Source organism: Larus michahellis, chromosome 2, assembly GCF_964199755.1.
Source record: "Larus michahellis chromosome 2, bLarMic1.1, whole genome shotgun sequence".
NCBI lineage: Eukaryota > Metazoa > Chordata > Aves > Charadriiformes > Laridae > Larus > Larus michahellis.
Genome location: NC_133897.1, coordinates 46,871,065 through 46,892,274, shown reverse-complemented (window position 1 = coordinate 46,892,274; position 21,210 = coordinate 46,871,065).

Genomic DNA, 21,210 nt, shown 5'->3' with positions numbered 1-21,210 from the left:
GTTGTTTCCTTTTTTTCTACATGTAACAAAATAAAAGAGCGGTTAACTCTTCAGACTGGTGATAACAAATAAAGATGTGGTTCACCTCGCCTTTCACACGCTCCGTCTCTCTTTCCAAACAGCTTCTTTCCCTTATTCATGAGCTCTTCGGGGACAGGATTTTTAACAGTTCTTTCTGCCCACTTGTGGTTAGCAGAATATTTGCTTTCCCTTTTGTTTTTTAGCCTGTGTTGTGGCTTCCAAATATCCATCTGTACCTCTCAGGAAAATATCTGGTAGCTTGTGGCTAGAATATATTTTAGGATGCATAATTTGAGCAGGTGACCATGCTACTGGTTAGCTCAGATGCTGAAGTTTAACCTGCTGACATCTGAAATTCACTGAGATGAGCAGTCCTTTGGAGAGTCTCTCTTCAGTCATCTCTTCCAGGTCACCCATCTGAAATCCTGAGTGATTATTAACCTTGGTACTGAGCCATCACACAGGAGAGAATTTTGATTTTTTCTTTTAAGAGTATTTATCCTGCAGGCCATGCTTACACTCTGAATCCCTTCTGCATCTCTAACGAGCTATGATGCTCTTAATTCACGTATGGTTTTCGGGGTGCGTATCTTATTTTTTGGAAGTGGTTTTAGAGGTAAGGAAAACAGTTTTATGTCTTACACCTCCATAGCAAAGGTGTGAGGTCTGGACATGGAAGATAACCATTCCTGCTTCACTTGATGGTCGAGCTGTGACAGCAGTCCAACCAGTTGCTCTTTGTACCTGCTTTTCGTATGATGTGAGCTTTGTCCCGGTGTACAAGGCATAGCCTAACTTTCGTTCCCTTTCTTTAATGACACATGGCTATGAAAGTGAGGAGGTGTTATACGCCCTTCCAAGACTGCAGCTTTCCACCGGCTGCAGCCGAGACCTGTGTCCATCCTGAAAAGCAATGGGAAACATCAAACCCAATACTAAAAACCTCCTTGCTTTTCACCTCAGCTTTCCTTCAGACAGATTACTTTAATTTTCAGAAATTTGTTAGTTGTTCTCAAACATTCTACAAACACATGTTCTACAAACATTGTGTTTCCCAAAACTGAGCGAGAGTGAGTTATGGCTGATTCCTCTGCTCAGTGGTCCTCTCTGCCCACCTCCTGGGGAAGTGCTGGTAGATCCACCATTTCCCACCACTCCTCCAGCAGGTCTCATCCGTGGAGGAGGCTGGTCTGTCTGCCTCCAGCTTGAAAGGGTTCAGATCTTTCTGCTCAGGTGCCCAAAGTGACCATGAAGCAAATGTTCTTTCTGTCTCCTCTTCTGAAAGCTGGATCGTGACTGGGAAGGGAAACCGTCTGTCCAGCTTTTCTAGATGATCCTGATCCAGGCCAGCTGGAAGGCAAACATGTCCACTGCCAATGCTGGTGGAGCATTGCTTTGAAGTGGGAATATTTGTCCCCTGTGAACGTGCACACAACTTACTAGAACTGTGCCCTCCTCGGTAGCATCCCTAGGGATTGCAGAAGTCAGAGAAAATAGTGAATTGGGAGGGCTACAGCCAGCCAGCACCTGTTTTGTTATTAAAGCTGGCTCCTCTTGTTGGAGTCTGCCTGCCTCTGGAAATATGTTGCTAGGAGCTCAATTTTTAACTAACACAGCAAAATAAATGAAAACTGGCAAAGAATAAGGCTCTGCTCTGCTGGGAACAAAGGACCTCAAGCTTGCAACATGAATTCAGCACTTCTCTACCAGAGAATTTACACATAGGATCATAGAATCATAGAATAGTTTGGGTTGGAAGGGACCTTTAAAGGTCATCTAGTCCAGGCCCCTGCAATGAGAAGGGACATCTTCAACTAGATCGTCAGAGCCCCATCCACCCTGACCTTGAATATTTCCAGGGATGGGGCATCTACCACCTCTCTGGGCAACCTGTGCCAGTGTCTCACCACCCTCATCATAAAAAATTTCCTCCTCATATCTAGTCTAAATCTACCCTCTTTTAGTTTAAAACCATTACCCCTTGTCTTAGGATGGATGGGGAGCCTCCAGGGCAACAGCAACCTGCCCACTCTTTTTCTTTTCTTTTTTCCTCCCTTTAAAATTTTTTTTTTCTTTTATTTTATCTTCTTTTTCTTCTTTTATTTATTTTTTCTTTATTTTTTATTTTTTTTTCTTGTAGCCAAAACCATATAACATTTTTCTGTATTTTGGGCAGGGAATTTGGCTCCTTGCATTCATCTCACAGAAAGGCAGACCGTCTCTCAGACAGCATCATTTCCCTCCCCTTGCGAAGCATCGCTGTCTGTGAGCGTGCCCTGGCTCTCCCCTCCTGTGCTTTGTGCTGACAGAAAAACCATCTCCAGCTGAAGCCGCTCTGTCTCTCCGCAGCTACATCCCCTGTGAGCTGCGGATGCCTTCCCCCTGCTCCCTCACTTACATATGACACATCCCATCTCATTTGTGTTATTAAAATGATTTCCGTGGGGTCACCTTCTGCTTCACACCCGAAATGATACAGAAAATTAAACTCTTCCTTTTGTGCCGTTTGGATTTAAATTGTAGATTTTAAACCTGTCCTCTCTCCTCGATCTTTTTATTTTCCACAGGCAGCACCGCTGCAGTGGCAACTCCTAGTGATTGCATTAGATGTTCAAAAAAAAAAGAAATCACAGGCGCATCGACTCACATGGTGCTATGATGAGTGAGGTGGATAATAACAAACACGCAGTACTTCAGGCACCCACTGGGTCTCTTTCCATTTTCTTCACAGAAAACCTAAACAGCCCGCTGTGTGGGGTATAAAAAAGGTCGTATCAAAAGAACATCTGCACATTAGCGCTGCGATTAGCTTATGGAAGAGCACCCAGTGGTGAAAGAGCTTTAATCTTCTTTTCCATGTGCAAAACTGATGCGTCACGTGAAGGGATGCTTACACTGCAGTCAGACCTGGTGGCTGTCGTGACTTCTCAAACATTTCATCAAGAATAGTTCCTTGCAGGTGAGCTTGACAAAAGGCATTTGGGTTATTTAAGGTAAAGTGCTGGACTTCTTTAGGAAATGTAATTGGAATTACTGTGCTTCACAGGCAAGAATGCTGCCAGGAATGAGTAAATCTGGGTATGGGATACATGCAATACAGTAAACAGGCAAACCAATACTTTGGAAATTGCTTCTTTCGCTTGAGCTTGATTTAAATGTGTGAATTGTTTGCAGCTTTCTAGTATTCCCAGTCTTTACCATTGGCTTGCTTTATTATCAGTCTGAAAGAAACCACTGCCATATGGAGAGCTGGAACAGCTGAGAGTCACGTTCACCAGCAACGTCGCATTTAGAAGCTGCCAGCCCTCATGGTCCTGGACCAAAGCTAACCTTTGTAGCAGCATCATTAGGGTTTTTTTACTTCTTTTTCCAAGTCAGATGGCGTTGGTCTCTTTCTTGGGAAAAGCACCAGATGAGAAGGCCTGAGGGGTTACTCCTGATGGCAATTCCCATGCTGCTGTAGATGAGGCTGGTGTCGCCAGCTACGTTCCAGTGTAAGGAACAGCATAATCCTCTGCACTTCTTCCACTGTGTGCGGTGCAGACCTGACGGGTCTCACCTGAGCACTGCAGCAGGGATGGAGGAACGGAGGAGTCTCTGCTCCTTCTTGGAGCGAATGACTGACGTATTCCATAGAGAAGGCTATACGATAAAAATAATTCCAGGTCTTTCATAGTGGCTAAATACACAACTGTTTAAAGAAGCACTGGGCCATCTGTTCAGCCTTCCTTGCAGCATATCCTTCTACCCACAGCAGACCCCAGAATATGGCTGGGGAGTGAGATGAGACAGAGACTCTGGAAAGATGAAAGCTATTGGATTAGCATTTTTGTCCCGGGGCTATAATAGAAATCTTTAGTAAGTAAAGCCCAGGCGTGAAAATCACATTTTAGCTTGAAGATGAAGTCCAATTTTAAGCTGAAACTCACCCTCTCTTAGTGGTCTCAAGGCCAAAATATGCAAAAAGACTCTGTAAGTCCTATTTTCAGGGTGTTAGCGGCACATAGATCCCTCTGCTAGTTCCTCTGTACGGGAATGAATTGGATCCAGAGCACAAGCACAAGCGCAAGTCAGAGCACTGCTGTAGGTCATGTTCCACGATGACTTTATTAGTTCCAAAGTCAAAGACTAGTGAAAGAAAATCTGACCAGAGGAGAGACACTGAGCGCTGACACACTGTGAAATTTTGGAGGTGAACGGGATCTGGGCTCTTTTAAAAATCTGAGCGTTATAAAAGTAAAGTTGCAAAATACCACTCTTCTTCATGGAAACCTGGAGACATGTTCCCATCTTTGCATCTGACTTGCAGTAGACCATATTCCTCTTTTTTATTCCTTCTTATGACACACAGTGATGTTTAACGCAGCAAAGAAGGTGCACGGAAAACTCATCTGAGCTATAAACATCCGGTTCCGCTGATGGGATTACTATAGATAAATTTATGCTACAGATCATTTCTTCAAATAGACAGTGAGTATGACAGTTATGGTCCCAGCCTCTCAGCTGTGGCTTTGGTACGAGGATTATTAACTCCTGGTAGGATTACCCACCAAAGTGAGTTTAGCTCTCCAGTCACCACACAATCTGTTCACGGACACAGTCTTCATTAGAATAAAATAAGGAATCACAGGCAGCGCTCTGAGACTAGGCAGCCACAGACAATAATGCCCCCTACTGATGTTTGAACGATTCAAGGGGAAAGCGATGTCTCAAATAGCCGGCAAAAGTAATGAGGCCGATACAAGCAGCAAGAACCTATGTGAGGAGCACAGACAGGCAGCTTAATGCTCCAGACAACTAAATGACTGGGTAGCGCAGAGGAAAATAACTGCTCAGAAGAATTCAGATTTTGAGAAAAGGCTGGTTCCAAGACCTTGTTTTTTAGGGTGAAGGAGCCCCAGTAGCTGAAAGTTAAACTTTCAGCTGCCCCAGAAGCCCATGGATTCTCCCGTCCAGGCCAAGGGAATTGTGTGCACGGGCTGCGTGGGAGCTGCAGGGGCACCACGCAGCACAGCTCACACCGAAACCCTCACAGATGCAAGCCACGGTAGATATTACAGACCCTGGTCACCTTACTTAAAGGGAAATTGAGCCGAGACAGCAGTGTGACACAACTAAGGTGTAATCATGTACGGATAGGCAAATGACTCCTTTTCTAATTAGGGTTTATGTAATGCCTGAGTCCTATTACCAGCCCAGCAGTTATAATCCTTTACAGCCAAATGCTGCCAGTAAATTCATTGCCTACAAACCACTACTTGTAAGAGGTTTACTGAAATTCGGCATCTGAAACTCGGGTTGGTCTGTGTTACGATGAATTACTATTTACAGAAAATGTGTTTCCAGGGCTTCCAAGAATGTATCCCTAGCTTAGGAATTACAAACCTGCATTTTGAAAACAAAAAGGAAGTTCAGATTTTTGAGCAAAAAGGCTGCTGTTTAGTTTCCTCCTTTTCCCAGAAACAAGGCCAGCTAGCCGGTTGCATCTGCTGAGAGCCAGACGCATCTCAGAAGAGCACTCCTGTGAGGTGAGACGCAATCGATGCTGTGGCTCAGTGGAAGCTGCCGCACCTCCGTCCATGCACTTTAGCAAGCCTTAAATTGTAGTTAGGAACCACATCTGGGCAAAAAGTACGTGTATGAGCGTGTAATTTGCTTTTCCCGTGTGTATCCATGCTTGAGGAGGGAGGAACAGCCTCCTCACTGCCACAAAAATGCTGCTTGCTCTCCAGTGACCTCCAGACAAGGAAGGTGGGTCAATACAGTCCTGTGGACTGGGAGCCTCAGGGCAAGAGATAGGACCCGGCTCTGGTCCTCCCCTTAGGTGAGTTATTTCCTACTGTAGACACAGCCTTTGGTTCCAGACAGCTTCTTCCTGCCTATAGACTTGCTTACAGAGTCAAGATACTGCCCGCTAAGTCTGCTGTGGCAACCCTTCAGTGTCAGACGAAGATAGCATTTGGAAAAATAGCAAATCACTTTAGAAGTCTGAAAAGTGAGGTTAGATTTTACTACCACTGGACCCTAAACCCATGCCTGCGTATCAGTGTGCCCTTGGGAATGCATTCAGACAGAGAAATCCAGTTTCCTTATCATGTGCAGTAAACACTGTGATGTTAAAACCCTCGGTGGTTTCTTACGCTTTTATCACCAGGATTTATGTCAGCAAAATAGCATGGAAAGTGTATTCAAGTGGTTATTATGCACCCATCATTTCCACTCTGATCGGGCCACATGGGTTTGTATCTGGCACCTTGTATGCAAAGGAAATCTGCTTTTGATGGAAACTAACGTATGGTTAATTTGCTACATTAGCATGTGATAATTAGTACACTGGGTTTATGATGTATTACAACTCCATCTTAGTACACACGCACACAAATACACGCATAATACATCAGTATGTTAAATGCAGGCATCTCTAGGACAGAAGGTGATATAAACAAATGTAAGCAGAAGTTTTGGACACGGAACGAAAACTGCATAATAAGTGCCTCAATTTGCGGTCCAATAACATCATATCCATTCCTCCCCACACCCCATACAGTGTGCATATGTTGAAAATCTCTTCTCTAATCTGACTACTTTTATATCCCTGAATATATTAGGCCTTTCTGGGGTTCTTTATTTTAAATTGCATAATCCAGGGTCAATTAAATAGTTGCATCTCGAAGATGCACACTGTGGTCGTGGCAGAGCAGGACATCTCATCGCTCTCAGTTTTGTGCATCTGTAACCATGGCGACTTTGTGGCTGCAGCTTTCTCCAGACTTCACGTAACCTGGGGTGGGTAAAGGCATGCTTCTCCGTCTGGTGCGGATGTCACGTAGAGGATCTCTTAGGATACATTTTTAATTACTATGTTCTCTTAATTACTCCTTTTGATTTCCCCGGTGAATTGACTTTCTCGAGTTTCAGTGACTCATTGTGAAGCCAAGTGAAATCTGCAGCGTCTTCAGTCAGTGTTCAGGAAAATTCATCCCAGACCTCTGCACCTTCTCAAGGGCAACACCCGCCTGAAAAGCGACACATCCCGGTGCTTTGTGCTTGTGGCTCCGGACCAAATGAGGTGTTTTACAAGTGCAGATTTCCTTCCCTTGGCTGCTGGCCTTGCCAGCCTGTGCTGGAGAGCATGGCCGTGCTGTCTGAAGAGGCCTCCAAGGGCAGACCTGCTTTGGCTGCAGGAAAGGTGCTCGCAAGGTGGACTCCTCTGTAGCATCGCATTATGGGGAGGTGAAAGGAATGCATGTCGGTGACTCCAGCAGCAGTGCAAAGGTGACACATGTTGGGGGGCAAGAGAAATGGAGGCTCTCGTTGCCCTCTTGGCCAGCTGACCCCCTCCATGGCTGTCATGCACTTGCAGAGATAGGCTCGGGACACGGTGCCGGAGAGAAGGTGTATCGGATGTGCTCCATGGGCAGCTGTGGGGTGCCCGGAACACGCATCCCGCTTGCTGGGGGTTGCAAGCAGCAATCTGTAAGTCCGCAGTGTGTAAATCTCACCAGCCTGTGCCGAGAGGTGAATTAGCCAGGTAGCATCCCCTGTAAAGACACTCTCTTTTGATTGCTCTTAAGAGACTATGCCATAGTGTGCTGGGACCAAACAGCTCTGGATTTAGCCATTTATTTGATAGCTGCATTGCTGAGAGATGTAATTTATCCCTTTAAAGCCAATCACTTCTCCTGGTGTGTTAAACCCATCCCTGGGCAGAGGTCCAGATGGAACAAGCCCTGTGCCCCGGGCAGGTGGGACACAACCACCGTAGAGATGTTTTACAGCCACGCTGCATGGGACCGAGCTACACCAGCTGGGGGAACTGGGCCAGACTGGCTGGGGGGGGTTTGTCTTTCTCCCAGTATAGGTGGGGGGCTTGCCCTCAACTTCATGAGACGAGAAGTTATCCTGCACACTAGGTTAATCAGCATCTAAAAGAGCACCCATGTATTCTTCCACTTAAACCGCACCAAACAGCAGCGCTACAGCACTATTTCTTTCTTTTTTTTTTTTAATCTGGACAGTAATATGTCTTCTTTTCATTAAGTCATCCTTAGGTTAGCCGTCACCGTAAACAGCTGAGCAGCTGAGGTGCGTTATTAACCACCGTCAGATGCTTAGCACACGAAGTAGCGCAGAGGAAAGCAATTGGATCGCCTCCTCGCCTTTATGAGCGGGCTCGGATGTGATGAGGGGGATTTATGGTTAAAAGCAGCCCCACGGAAAGAACACATAGTACTTGTTAATTAAGGACAAGCAATTTAAGACCAGTACTGCTGCATTTCTGACAGAGGGCAGCATTGAGTTTTTTATCGTACCAAAAAAAAATAAAATAAAATACACACTTCCTGGCTCTCAGGTGATTATGCAGTTCAGAATGAAGATGAAGGGAAAATGAGGCTTTCGGTCATGACAGAAGCAACAATTATATTGCTATTTGCTACTAGTGATGCTCCAAGTGTTCTAGGTGTAGACAACTGCAGGGCTGCCACCATAGTCAGAGAAGGGGAAGTATTTACATACAAAGCACGAGTCAACCGACATTGCTTAGTTGCAAAAACGTGCTTTCTGCCAAAGCTTGGCAACCTCTTGCTGTTTGACTCTCAGCCTCGCGACGTTAATATGCGGCCTGGTTTGCAAGAGAGCGAGCATCTCCTGCCCGTGCTCCTGCGCTCCCCCGGCTCCTGCAGCCTCCTCTTCCTCTGCTCGCAGCCACGAGAGTAAGACACATTTACACTCGCAGCCGGCCTCGCGCTTAGAGCAGATGTGGCGGCAGCAAGCGTTTGGATGAGAGAAGCGGCACAACCGGCTGGCAGGAGCATCTGTGCGCGCTGCCGCCCTGGCAGACCCTCCTCCATCCTTCCCGGGGCTCCATTGCTGGCCCTCCCTCCCCCAGCAGCCCTTTTACCCCACTTTTTACAGCATTCTGACCCCTTCCCCCAGCCACTGGCAAGCTTTTGTGCTGTGCTTCACGGCTCCTAACATTTTTCCCCCCTCCCGGTCCCAGCCCTCCTTCCCCATCGCATCCTCAAACCCTACATGCAGATGGTACCCGTGTCCCTGCCTGCTGCATACGTAGTGTTGCCAGAACGGGATGTGCTGTACCACCGCTTCTGTCCCTTGTGACCCACGGTGGCTGTCGGGAGGAGGCTGTGCAGAGTTTTGGGGTGATGAGCTCTTGCAGAGCCCTCCAGGGTGTCCCCATCAGAAAGGCCTGTTTTCAGCATCAGAGATTTCCATGGGAAATGGTTTTTCCCATTGCAAGAAATGCCCGCGATACTTGCAAAATGTTTACTCTACTGCAAGCGATTTCTTTGCGTCGAAAAGCCTAGCATTCACATTTTTCAAAAACTGTGTTATCAGCTATCTTTTAACTAAAATTTACTTCTAAAGCTGGCTATTTTTTGCGAATATTTTGGCAGGGGAAGGGCAGGGTTGGATTTCTTTGCTCACAGCTTCACGGAAAATTCTGCTTTCTGTTCTGCCCTTCACCAGGGCCGTGCCACTCCTCCTTCACCAAGGCCATGAAAGCCTCCAGAGCTGGGTCCTACCTGGGCAACCTTGTAAGGGAAACGTGCCCTGTCACTCCCAGCTGTTGTTCCCATGTTTTGGGGGACTACAGAAAGGAGGGGGGCCAGGAGGGACAGAGGAAGTATCTGGGGAGCCATCAGCTCCTCCTGTGGACACCGGTCCCATGCCCCAGTTTTGGGCTTGACTCCCTGTCTCACTAAAACACTCGGTTCCCTCCTGGTTTTTAATGAAACTGGTGAGTTGTGAGGGCATCCCCGCAGCTGCAGAGGAGGGGATGCTGCCAAAAGGCACCCTGGGCAAATGGCTGGGCTCACATGGAGGGCAAGCAGAAAGTTTTGAAAGGAGGATTTAGCTGGTGCAGAGTTTATGATGGGACAGACACTTTCTCCCCCTCCCTGTCTCTGTCCTCCCTTAGAAACGCATCTCTCGTTCTTTTCCCTGCCAGCAAGGAATCAATTCCTTTAATACCCGAGTAATGCATTTTATAATTAGAAACAGTCCTTGATTTGGCAGTTCACAGCAAAGCCTGGGTCTGACTTAGTAGTGTTCAGCCTGTTGCAGCCCTCTCTTTGTACCGGAGAGGAGGCAATCGCTGTATAAAATCGCTAAAAAAGTGTGAACACCCTGAACTTGAATGGACATTTAGAAACTTGCCCCCATAGAAATATTTTTCAGTAAATGTGGATCCAAAAACGGGGTGTGTGTGTGTGTATATGTGTGTGTGTGTGTGTGTGTTATCTGCTGCAATGCCACCTCCCTGTAGGCATTTTCCTTATAACTTTGAGAAAGAACTGCTGCGTATTCCATCTTTGCCCTATCTCATTGATATTCATTCATTCTCTACTGGGCTTAATGCTGCTGTCTGCACAGGGGGAAAAAATTAAAATAACAAGACAAGGAAATAATAGGAGGAGGAGGTGATTCTTTTTAAACCTTTCTTGGGAGTTAAGACGAGAATACTTTTGTCCTGAGCCTTTGTGCGGGGAGCCCTCGGCACAGCAGCCATCGGAGCAGGTAGCAGGAACGAGGCAGCTGGCTGGAAATATTCAAATACCTTGAAATACATCTATAAATCATGTCACCACTTTTCTCTGCAGGGGCTGAAGAGGAGGAGGGAAGGGGGATCAGAACAACGAATGGATCAAACAAGCAACCTTCAGAGGAGGCATCTGCCCCACGCTGATCTTTGGCGTGATGTGAGCATCTTTGAGGGTCCCTGTAGGTACTTTTATTTGTCTAAAATAGGGCTGACCATACCCAAATATTTATGTGCCTCTTGTGTGGCTTTAAAAATATTTAAAGGCCTTCACTAATGCGGAGTAAAAGTTTTCAAAGGAGCTCAGGCCGTGTTGACTTGCAAGACGATATGAGCACCTATGTCACCCGGCTGCTTTTGGAAATGCTCCCCACAGCACAGCCAAGGCAGGCTGATGGGATATTGTCCAGCTGTCCCGGCAGGCAGGCGTTGTACAACCCCTCTAGGGCAAAGGATATTTGGACAATGAAAGGGAAATGAGGATATTCCTGCCTCACCCAGCCCCTTGTTGCCTTAGGAAGGATGTAAGCATCTGTACAGCTTTACCTGGAGGTCGAATTGGACCTGATTGGGCCAGGGTCTGTGGAAGGAAGTTCAGCTGAGCTGCCAGGTCTCCTGCGCTGAGGCTATGGGTCCTGGGGACACTCGTCGCTCCTCTGCCGTTGGCTGGGTCCAGGCAGTGGGGTTGCTCCCCAGCCCTGGTACCCCTCGTGCCATGCAGCTGGATGGCCTGACGTGGGCGCTGCCAACTGTCTGTGGCACTGGTGGCTGGTCAGAGGTTGCTGTGCCCCCTTTCCAGCTCCTTGTGCCCATTGACTCCCTTCCCTCCCCAGCAGGTTGCCAGCTACTGCTTTTCTGCTGTAATTTCTGCCAGACCCCACTCTGTGCCTGGTTACCCCTCATGACGCAAGGTGTGTCACTGGGCTGCCATTGCTGTCCCTTTGATCACTGCCCACCCCAAAGGGAGCCTGAGCAATTGCGTGCTCGGAACTACATGACATTTTGGCTGTAGCTGCCAATAGTTTGCCTACTTTGTAAGGGATCTTTGGCTGCGTGAAATCCTTGCAGCTCCACTGCTTTCACCTCTGGACTGCAGTATTTGTACAGAGAGGTGCATGACACGTTTTATGGGTCTGGAGATGGGCTTTTAACTGCTATGCTTCACTCGTGCCTTCACCTTCCCTGCCTGGCCCTCTATACAGGCGTCTCTGTCCCACGGAGCCAAAAGCGGCTGAAGATAATGTTAGCCACACCTTCTTGTGCCTTAATTACTCTAGCTCAACAAGCCAGCTGGGCTTTGGTTGACTTAGGACAGCTTAAATTTGAACATGCTCACATTCGCCCCAAAAAAGGGGAGCAGAAAGGCCACTTTTAGCCTTTGGGCATCTCCATTCCACGCAGGAATGGAGAGATCAAAGTCACCTGTAGCTCAACCAAGCATAAAACTATGTCAATAGCACTACCATGCTGCTGTCTGTCAGGTTCACGAGCACTGAGTTTTGCTGACACCAAAACCAGCAACTCTGTTTCTTCTGTGCAAGTCCAGAACAATATGGTATCATAAACCTTAATCTTCGAATGAAAAAAATCCTTTTAAAGGTGGAAAATGTTTGCAGTTTTATTGCCAACGTCCTTTAGTGACCTGTAGCATTCCAGTAGTCATTTTTACTATGTCAAATGCTAGCAAACAGCAATGATCCCATTTTATAGTGTAAAACACAAATTTTAAACAGCAGGGAACATGGCGCCTTTTGAGATGCTGTGATAGATGAAGCATCTTGTAAGTCCCAAACCAGAAAACCAGTCATGCATTCATATTTTGTATCTTTTACCTCACCTCGAGATGGCTGTGGCATTTATTGAGTGCTGATAACTTAACTGTGTGGTTGCAGTAGGAAGCGAAGCAAACTGGGCCGCAGAAGGGCTATAATGTCAGAGGAAAGGAAAACAGCACCATGGAGCAGATGACTCCTTGCCTGGAAGAGCGACATTCAAAATTCACACTTGGAGAATGCAGAGGCTGAGCACAGCCCAGACCAGCGCCAGGGTTAAGGGCAGCGTACAAACCTTTAGCAGACAACAAATCACAGGTTTGTGTATGAGCTACCTCCACGCCGAGGTGGGAAAAGCTTTGAAGATTCCTGCCCCGGCCAGCCTGGGCACGTAGCGATGTGTTTCATCCTGCCTGACTTTCGTGTGACTGGGCGCCAGCAGGGACACAGGTAAGGGTATTAAGCCAACTTACTGAGAACACACCGCTGCTTCACCCTCCAGCTAATGACAGTGACCACCTTCAGTACAATAAACCCGGCTTGGCGTCTGCAGGTACATCCCTCACATGCTCCGGGGTGCGGGACCGCATCGGGCTTTTCCTCTGCGACCTGCTGGAACAGGTGGCTCAGCCAAACTGGGAGATACTCAGACATAGCATGGCTTAAGGCAGTGGAAACGATGGGAAAGAAGAAGGAAAAAGCTTCCGAGGGGAAACATCTGTTCTTTTTACCATTAGCTACAAGTGGTACCTTTTTAATTATTGAGACGCTGAAGCTGGCAGAGGTTGCGGAGTGGATTGACTTGGTAATTATTTAGAAGAGTCCCAATTGCTGGCGAGGATTCCCATGTAGTCATTTTCTAACTGGATAGAGGGAGAAATAAACTCTTCACGTATTTATTATTATTACGGCCTGTCAATTATGAAGATTTATTCATTCCTGCTGAGCTACCTCGAGACTCGGCTTTATCACTTTGCTACTGCTACCACGGCACTATTATATACGTGAAAATGTGAAGGCAAGGCATGCTTTTTGAAGCTATACACAATTCATCTTCCTGAGTTTTGACAGCTCCCCCCATGTACTAAGATGATACCATCTAACACGCCGACCACGGCACTACAAGGTGCTTTTCTCAGGTTTGTTTCAGCGCAGCGTCTTCGCAGAAACACCACAACATCTTTGAGCAAGTTGAAAGTGCTAAGACCTAGCCTTAGTGTTTTCCACAGCTTTATAGACCTCTGCATTAAACAGTCTGGTCCATCAGGCTCACGTGCTGCTGAGCACATATTTAAACACATTGAAACTGGGATTTCAGCGGGTGTAAATTCCCCATCTTGATGAGTCAGGCCCTGAATTTGAGGCAGGTCGACCAAGATCTTTCAAAAATGTGGGGACTTTGGTGTCTTGCCGTTCAGCGTAGCTTGTTTAAGCCTGTGCATGGATGCAGTAGAGGCTTAGCACACAGCTATTGTTTTCTCGTCCAAGAGGAAGTGGCTTATGACACCATTTTCCTCAGGATTTGTGGCTATTCCAGAGGGAGGCTCTGGCATCTATTGTTGGCAGAAATCGAATTTCCTCCTCTCCTCTCCTCTCCTCTCCTCTCCTCTCCTCTCCTCTCCTCTCCTCTCCTCTCCTCTCCTCTCCTCTCCTCTCCTCTCCTCTCCTCTCCTCTCCTCTCCTCTCCTCTCCTCTCCTCTCCTCTCCTCTCCTCTCCTCTCCTCTCCTCTCCTTCTTCCTCTTCTTCTTTTCTCCGTTCCATTCTATTCCATTCTCAATAAATCTAAATGCTTTATACTGAATTTTTCGATTAATGAGACTTATTAAAAGGGATCACAATGCCACTCTGTTGCCTGCTTGTGTGGTTGCAACCTTGGCTATTGCCAGAATACGAAGGGTGCCACCAGCGAGCCCTGAATGAGCAAGACCTGCCCTGCCACTCTGAATCAGGGACCAAGCTCCTGGGCAGGGCCCTCGCCATAAAAATATTCTTCACAACCTCATCCTGAGCAACTGCAACAATCTGGGGCCATCTGCGGATTTGCCACCTCACTGCTCACCTCTTTTTCCAGATCATTAAGGCATGCGTTAAGCACCATCGGGCCTTCTTAATGCATTTTCGAATGATTCCTGCAGCTATCCTGAGGAAAATGATCCCGGCTCCTTATTTTCTGCCTCCGTCTGTTTCACCATGCTTTCCCTTGTGTGATGGGGTGACTTCCCAGCCATGATTGTGCAAGGTGTGTTAGTAATCAGGATCCCTCACGTCCTTCGCAGAATTAGGGCTTGAATGCCTTCAGGAGCCTCCGGGGAGGAGCGGGTGCTGCTGCGGCTGCGCTTGCTGGCTTCCCGGCCACGCTGCAAGGTTGCTCTCTTTGCTGTGCATGTCAAGGTCATCCCATGCAACTCTTCCAGAGGCATGGAAGAAGCATGTGGGGAAGTTTTCCCATCACTGCTGGTCTGCTTTGCGGCTTTTTGCAGGAAGCTGTGCTGCACCTGCAACCTGAGACAGGCACAACCTGGAAAGAGAAGATATAAACAGCAAAATTAGAGCCACCATCAGGACGGGCAATTAGTTTTATTTATACAAACATCCCTCCCCCGCTGTAGTTTTTGCTTCCCTGGCCCATATTCATCTTTCTTCCTGACCTCTTCTTCTCCTCCGTACATTGTGGGGCCCTGAGCTTCACATCCACTGCGTTTTGCTTTGGCTGGCTACCAGTCCTGCCGGGTCAAATGCCCTGCTGCCGGGGCAGGCTGCTTGCTGGGTCGGCACAAGTGGCTGCTGTGCCATAGCTGAGGGCGATGTGCAAAGGCGGCTCTGCACTACGCACCCTGGGTTTCTCCCCCCACCACCACCTTTGAGGGGCCAGTCCAGTGAGGGACGGGTAGCTTATTAAACTGCTCGCCGAGCTACGCAGCCGCACGCCTGCAGCCTTCCCACTCAGCAAGGCCATCACCGTCGTGCTGGTTTTGTCTGGCGCCTCGAGTCATTCCTCCTACCAGACGGTGGGGGAGAGCCTGTTGGGAAACCTCCCCTGGTGCAAAACTACACTTCCCGAAAATGCACCATGGGATACAGCCCTGAGGAGGCAGAAGAGCCTAAAGCCAGCCTCAGATTATGGTTTTCCTTTCCACCAGCCGTTTTAAAGAGAGGCACACAACCCCCGTCAGACAGGTTGTACTCTAACACACAGGACAGATGGCACCTGTATTCTCTACCACCTTTCGCGGTTGCCGGCGCAGAGGCCTGGCACCTCCACGGCCGGCTGGGGCATCCCTTAGCCCCAGCTCTCAGCCATCCACCCAGAGATGGGCAAAGCGCAGTCCCTCCTCTGAGCATCCAGCCACCCCAAGGAGCCAGCGTTAGCGGGGTCAGGAGACAAAAAACATCACCAGCTGTGGGAGCTGCCTCCCGGGACGGTGGGGAGCACAGAGCCCTGGCTGGAAGTCTTTGCTGGAGCGGGGGGATATCTGCAGCCCTGGGGCATCAGGGTGCAGAGGACTCTCCGTCCCAGTTGGGCTGTATCTTTTTTTTGGATGCACCGAATGGAAAATATTAGCCCATAGACAAAACAGCCACTGTGAGAAGGAGCGCGGGGCGGCGTGCCTGGTGGAGGAGCCGGGGCTGGAGCAGCAGCTTGCTCCCTGCAGGGCTGAGCTATGCCAGCTATGGGCTGTCGGGGAGCCCAGCTGGCACCGTCCTCAACCGGCCCCCGCTGGGAATAGCTTTTACTGCTGCGGGTCACCTGGGCACACTGCATGGAAAAGTTTAAAGGTGGAAAGTCCCCTTTGCCTTCCCGCCGCCTGCCCTGAAGGTCATGGATGGGTTTGGTGTGCAGCCACCTGCCTCTCCCGAGATAACCGGGGGGCGGCCGGCAGTCGGCCTCCTGCTCTAAAAATGGGTCTATTTTATAACAAACATCCCACTAGTCGTTGGCAGGTAGTAACTGCAAAGCAGAAGGTGTAACGCATGAGCAGCACAGGGCTTATCTCCCCATGTGACAAATATAGAGCTGGAACCTGCACCGCACCCAAGGTGACAACCTAGTGCAGACCCGCAGAAACACACACGTCTATGGGCATGTACCTTGGGGCAATTTTCCATAGTGCTTTTTGTCCGTATTTGTTTAAAATAAAGGCAAAGCTTGCTAATTCAGAGCCTCTGCTTCTCCGAGCCATCTGCTTGCGAGCCGGCGTAGCTGACAGTACCTGGAGTCAGCTCTCCTGCCACCTGCTCCTGCTGGGTTTTCCTCCTCTGGCAATGCTATAACCTTCGGTTTGCAGCCTGCTCAAATGTGATTCATTATTAATTGTCTGTAAAAGCGGGGGCCACCACAATGGACTTTTGGAGGTCCTCTCTCCCTCCCATCTCCTTGCACGTGCCGGGTCAGCTGAGCAGGATGGGCAAAGCATGGCTCTGAGCTCAGCCAAGGAGGAGTGCGAGGGAGGGCCATGCTGCACAGCATTCCGCAGCTCCCTTCTCCAATGTTCTCTGCGGATCCCCATCCAGATGCCAAAACTGGTGGAGGGTTCCTTGGCAGGAGGTACTGCATTAGGGACAGCCTTGTTTCCACCCTGCAGGGCAGCACAGCCTCCCCCATGCCCTGGTTTTACCAAGCCAGGCTCCATCCTGCTCCCTGCAAAGCGTGGCGCTCTCCCTCTGGCTGATCAATCCATATATGTATGACTCAGACATATATTGAGACCCCACCTGGAGTACTGTGTCCAGCTTTGGAGTCCTCAGCACAAGAAGGACATGGACCTATTGGAGAGGGTCCAGAGGAGGGCCACAAAGATAATTAAAAGGCCAGAGCACCTATGCTATGAGGGCAGGCTGAGAGAATTGGGGTTGTTCAGCCTGGAGAAGAGAAGGCTCCGGGGAGACCTTATAGCGACCTTCCAGTACCTAAAGGGGGCTTAAAAGAAAGCTGGAGAGGGACTTTTTACAAGGTCATGTAGTGATAGGACAAGGGGTAATGGCTTCAAACAGGAAGAGGGGAGATTTAGATTAGATATCAGGAAGAAACTTTTCACTATGAGGGTGGTGAGGCACTGGAACAGGTTGCCCAGGGAGGCTGTGGATGCCCCATCCCCGGCAGTGTCCAAGGCCAGGCTGGATGGGGCTTTGAGCAGCCTGGTCTAGTGGGAGGTGTCCCTGCCCATGGCAGGGGGGTTGGAACTAGATGATCTTTAAGGTCCCTTCCAACCCAAACCATTCTATGGTTCTATTCAGGCCAGAAGAGACCATGACCTGGTTTTATCTCCTCATAACTCAGCTGTAAAGCTTCACCCAGCAACTCCTGCGCTAAGCTCATGTGTCCTGCTAGAGGTAGCGCCTGGCTTTTCAGGAGTCCAGCCCTGATTGAAAGACTTTCAACATTTTTAATGAAAACCGTTGGAATCTCTTCAAAAGGCTGTAAATAATCACTGTGAGACGTGCGGATGGGAAACACGGCTTTCCACCCCTGCACCCTCATATAGGCCGTGTCTGCAGTGCTGCAACCATCACTCTGAGCTGCTGCACAGGTTGCATGCACGGACCTGGTGGATACACACCACCCCCATGACAGACACCGCACCTTCCAGCACAGCATTAGCATGGAGCATAAAGAAAACAAATCATCAAAAAGCCCCAGAAGATGAGATCAGGATGTTTCCATCCTGGTCCTTTCAGGGACAGGGGAAAGCGGCAGCTCACCGTCCCAAAGCACAGCACAGCTGGTGTGGCTGCCCCACAGGTCCCTGCAGTACAGTGCTACAGCGCATCATCCCTGCTCCCTCTCCAAACCAGCAGTGGCCCCGTGCCCCCTCCCAGCGCCGTGCAGGCACCTGGATGGCCAGCAACCCCGCTGCTGGTGCCACCACCCTGCTGGGGGACCAGGGGCTGGGGCAAACCCTCCCCAGCTCTCTGGGAAGCGCTGGCTGTCCAAAGCAAACCTCAAACCCGAGCTTTCCAGATGGCCTCTTGTTTGTAGTCCTAGAGAGAGCTTTTGGGAACAAAAAAACAATCCCAAACTCCTAAAAATAACCCTGAACTTCTTCAGCAAGGCGGCTGCATTTTCAGATATGCAGAATTTTATCAAACACAGAGGCCTCCTGCTAAAGCTGGGGAGGGGATGAAAGCCCCTGAAGTCATTTTCTCTGTCCTCACCTGAGCTGCCCTTTGGACCTAGGACGTGTTTTTATATGAGCACATTTCAGCATGCAATGTTTTTTCCAGAGCTGAGGTGGTGGGCTCATGCTTCATGTCCTGCTTGGCCGGGACAAGGACACACAGCTGCCATTGGTGCCTTCTGCTCCTCCTGCGTCAGAGAACCCTGCTTTGTTTCTCTTCCCAAGACCAGCCAGGGACATTTAAACAAGCAACAGACATTTTATTTTACCGAAATAATGAAAAAAAAATATTTAAAAAGAACCTTTTGTTTTATAAACCTGAAATTTTTGGCTTCGGCTCTCTGACAGCATCCCTTCCACACAAAGCAAACCTAGAAGAAACAGGACAACAAAATATATTAGCAGCTCAAGCGCTCTGCTCAATTTAATGCTATGTGTTATTGCAGGTCTGAAATGTTATTTCTGTTGGATATACAAAACCTTGCTCTTTTAACAGACTTATTCCTTCACTCTCGCACTTCTTTCCAACGGCAAGTCTTTGTGATTCATCTCCGGAGTCCAGGGCTCACTGGTCTCACCAGGACTGGTGTTGCCCGGCTCCTCTTGGGATGCTCTAAGCCCTGGGTGCACCCAATGTTTCCACCAGTCGCCCGCTGCTCCTCCAGCCCTGGTGCTGTTTCAGGAACAGAAACAGAACCAGTTTCAGGAACAGAAACCTGCTGGCCTGGGCTGGAGCAAGATTTTTCTTTAGAAAAAGCTGTCCTAAACTGGGGCAGAAAAAAATACCCATTCCTTCTTTTATGCTAGTAACTTTTAAAAGCATTAAAATAGAAGGTTTTCAGGGCAGAAAAATTCCCTGCATCAGGCTACCGATGCCATGGAAGGTGGCATCATTATGAGCAAGGGGTGTCGGGAAGCAGATACTCCTTTTAAGAAGTACTCCAGTCATCATCTTGAAACAATTCAGGTCTCTCCTCTGCTCTGTGTGTGGAGCTGCACTGCCTCCAATTTGGGGGTTTTTTTTGATTGTTATATAATCTCCAGCGGGGTGGCTGCCTGCGGGGAGCTGAGGATACCTGGCCTGTACATGCCGTGTAAATATACACACGCACACTCGTGGCAACAACTATCTTTATGGCCACAAAGTCCCATGAAAGCAGATGGTGCTGTAGTAAAACTACAACAATCAGAGTGATTTACATACACAGGCAACTCCAGATCTCATTAAGAACAGATTAAGTAAAGACACCCAAGATGCAAGCGGCTCTCCAGCTCCAGGCACTCCCGGCATTGCTGATGCCTGCACCCGGGATGCTGGAGCCTGGGAACCCTGGATCTGCATTTACATATCAAATGTGAGCCAGAGTGTGCACCCAGGGCTTCAGTCTGAGCCTACCTCTGACAGAAACGGAAGGAAAAAGTGCTTTCTTGTATTTTAAGATTTTAAATTTGAAGCTGAGACCCAGTGCAGATGATCCTCTCTTGAAAGATGGAGCCCAGCAACTCTCGGCGTGCCCCAAGCACGGCTGCCTTACCAGCAGCTCCCAAGCCTGCCATGTGCTCAATGAAGTTGGTAAGGACAAATCTGGCCCTTTTCACCTGACGTGGCCTCTGGGCAGGAGAATGGCCCAATTACCCAGCGCGGGTAGGCCGGCAATATGTCCATCAACCCAAGCCCCCTCCCATGGGAGGTCCCGAGGGGTCCGAGCCACGGACACGAGTGACAGCGGGGATGGTGTGACCACACATGGGTACACCCCAGCCCAAATCACCTGCCGCTCCTCGTGTGGGTTGCCTTGGTGAGGCTGTCTGGGCTTTCTGCCCACCACCCTTTCTTCCTCTCCCCCTCCCAAAGCAAGCAACGCTCCCTTGGGTCTCCTCTGCCTGCTGGGAGCACGCACGGCCCCTCCACCAGCTCCCACTGCCCCCCGCTCTGCCATCCTGGACGTGGAGCCAACAGCTGGAGGAGAGAGCCAAGCCCCGGGCAAGGGCTATGGCGTGCAGCACCTTTACCTCTCCAGCATGATTTTGGAACAATGGCCTCAGCCAGCCCTTGGCCAGACACGGCCAAGATAAAGGGTAAAGTCCAGAGATTCACTCATCCGCCTCCGCTCCCCGAGGTTCTGCGAGGGCTTGCCAAGGCAGTGTGACTCTCCTTGTGACCCCTCACTTGTCCTTAGGGACTCGCTTTGTGAGAAAGAGGGGGAGGAAGGAGGAAAATCCAAGCTGCAGCGCAATTAAAAGCCGCTGGGAACCTGATGAGCCAGCCGGCCCCTGGCTGGCCCACAAGCATCCGTGGGCACCTCCCCAGGGGGAAGCCTCCGGGGGCTCCTGCAGCAAAGGCTCCGGGGAATCTCTTCCCAGACAGCACAGCCTGCCTTGCCTTGCCTTTCCTACACCTTAATTTTTAGGATTTTCACCTGTGTGGTTTATTTTTTGTTCGCAATTTGTCCCCATACGGTTTAATTTGCACCTCTAAAATTAAAACCAGCTTCCTTGCTGTTAGCAGGCAGCAGGTCTGAGCACCAAGCCACAAATTCTTCTATTTTTATGTCCCTGTGAGCTTAGTCAAGCTCAGGGTTCCTTGTATCCCCGGTGTTTCTCAGCCCAGAGCTACAGAAACGGGGAGCTGCAGCGATGCCAGAAAGTTTTAATGAAAGATATTTTTTTTCAAGTGTCATCAAGCTGCACAATGAAATGGCATTGAAAAGCGTCAGATGAGGAACTCTGAAATTCATT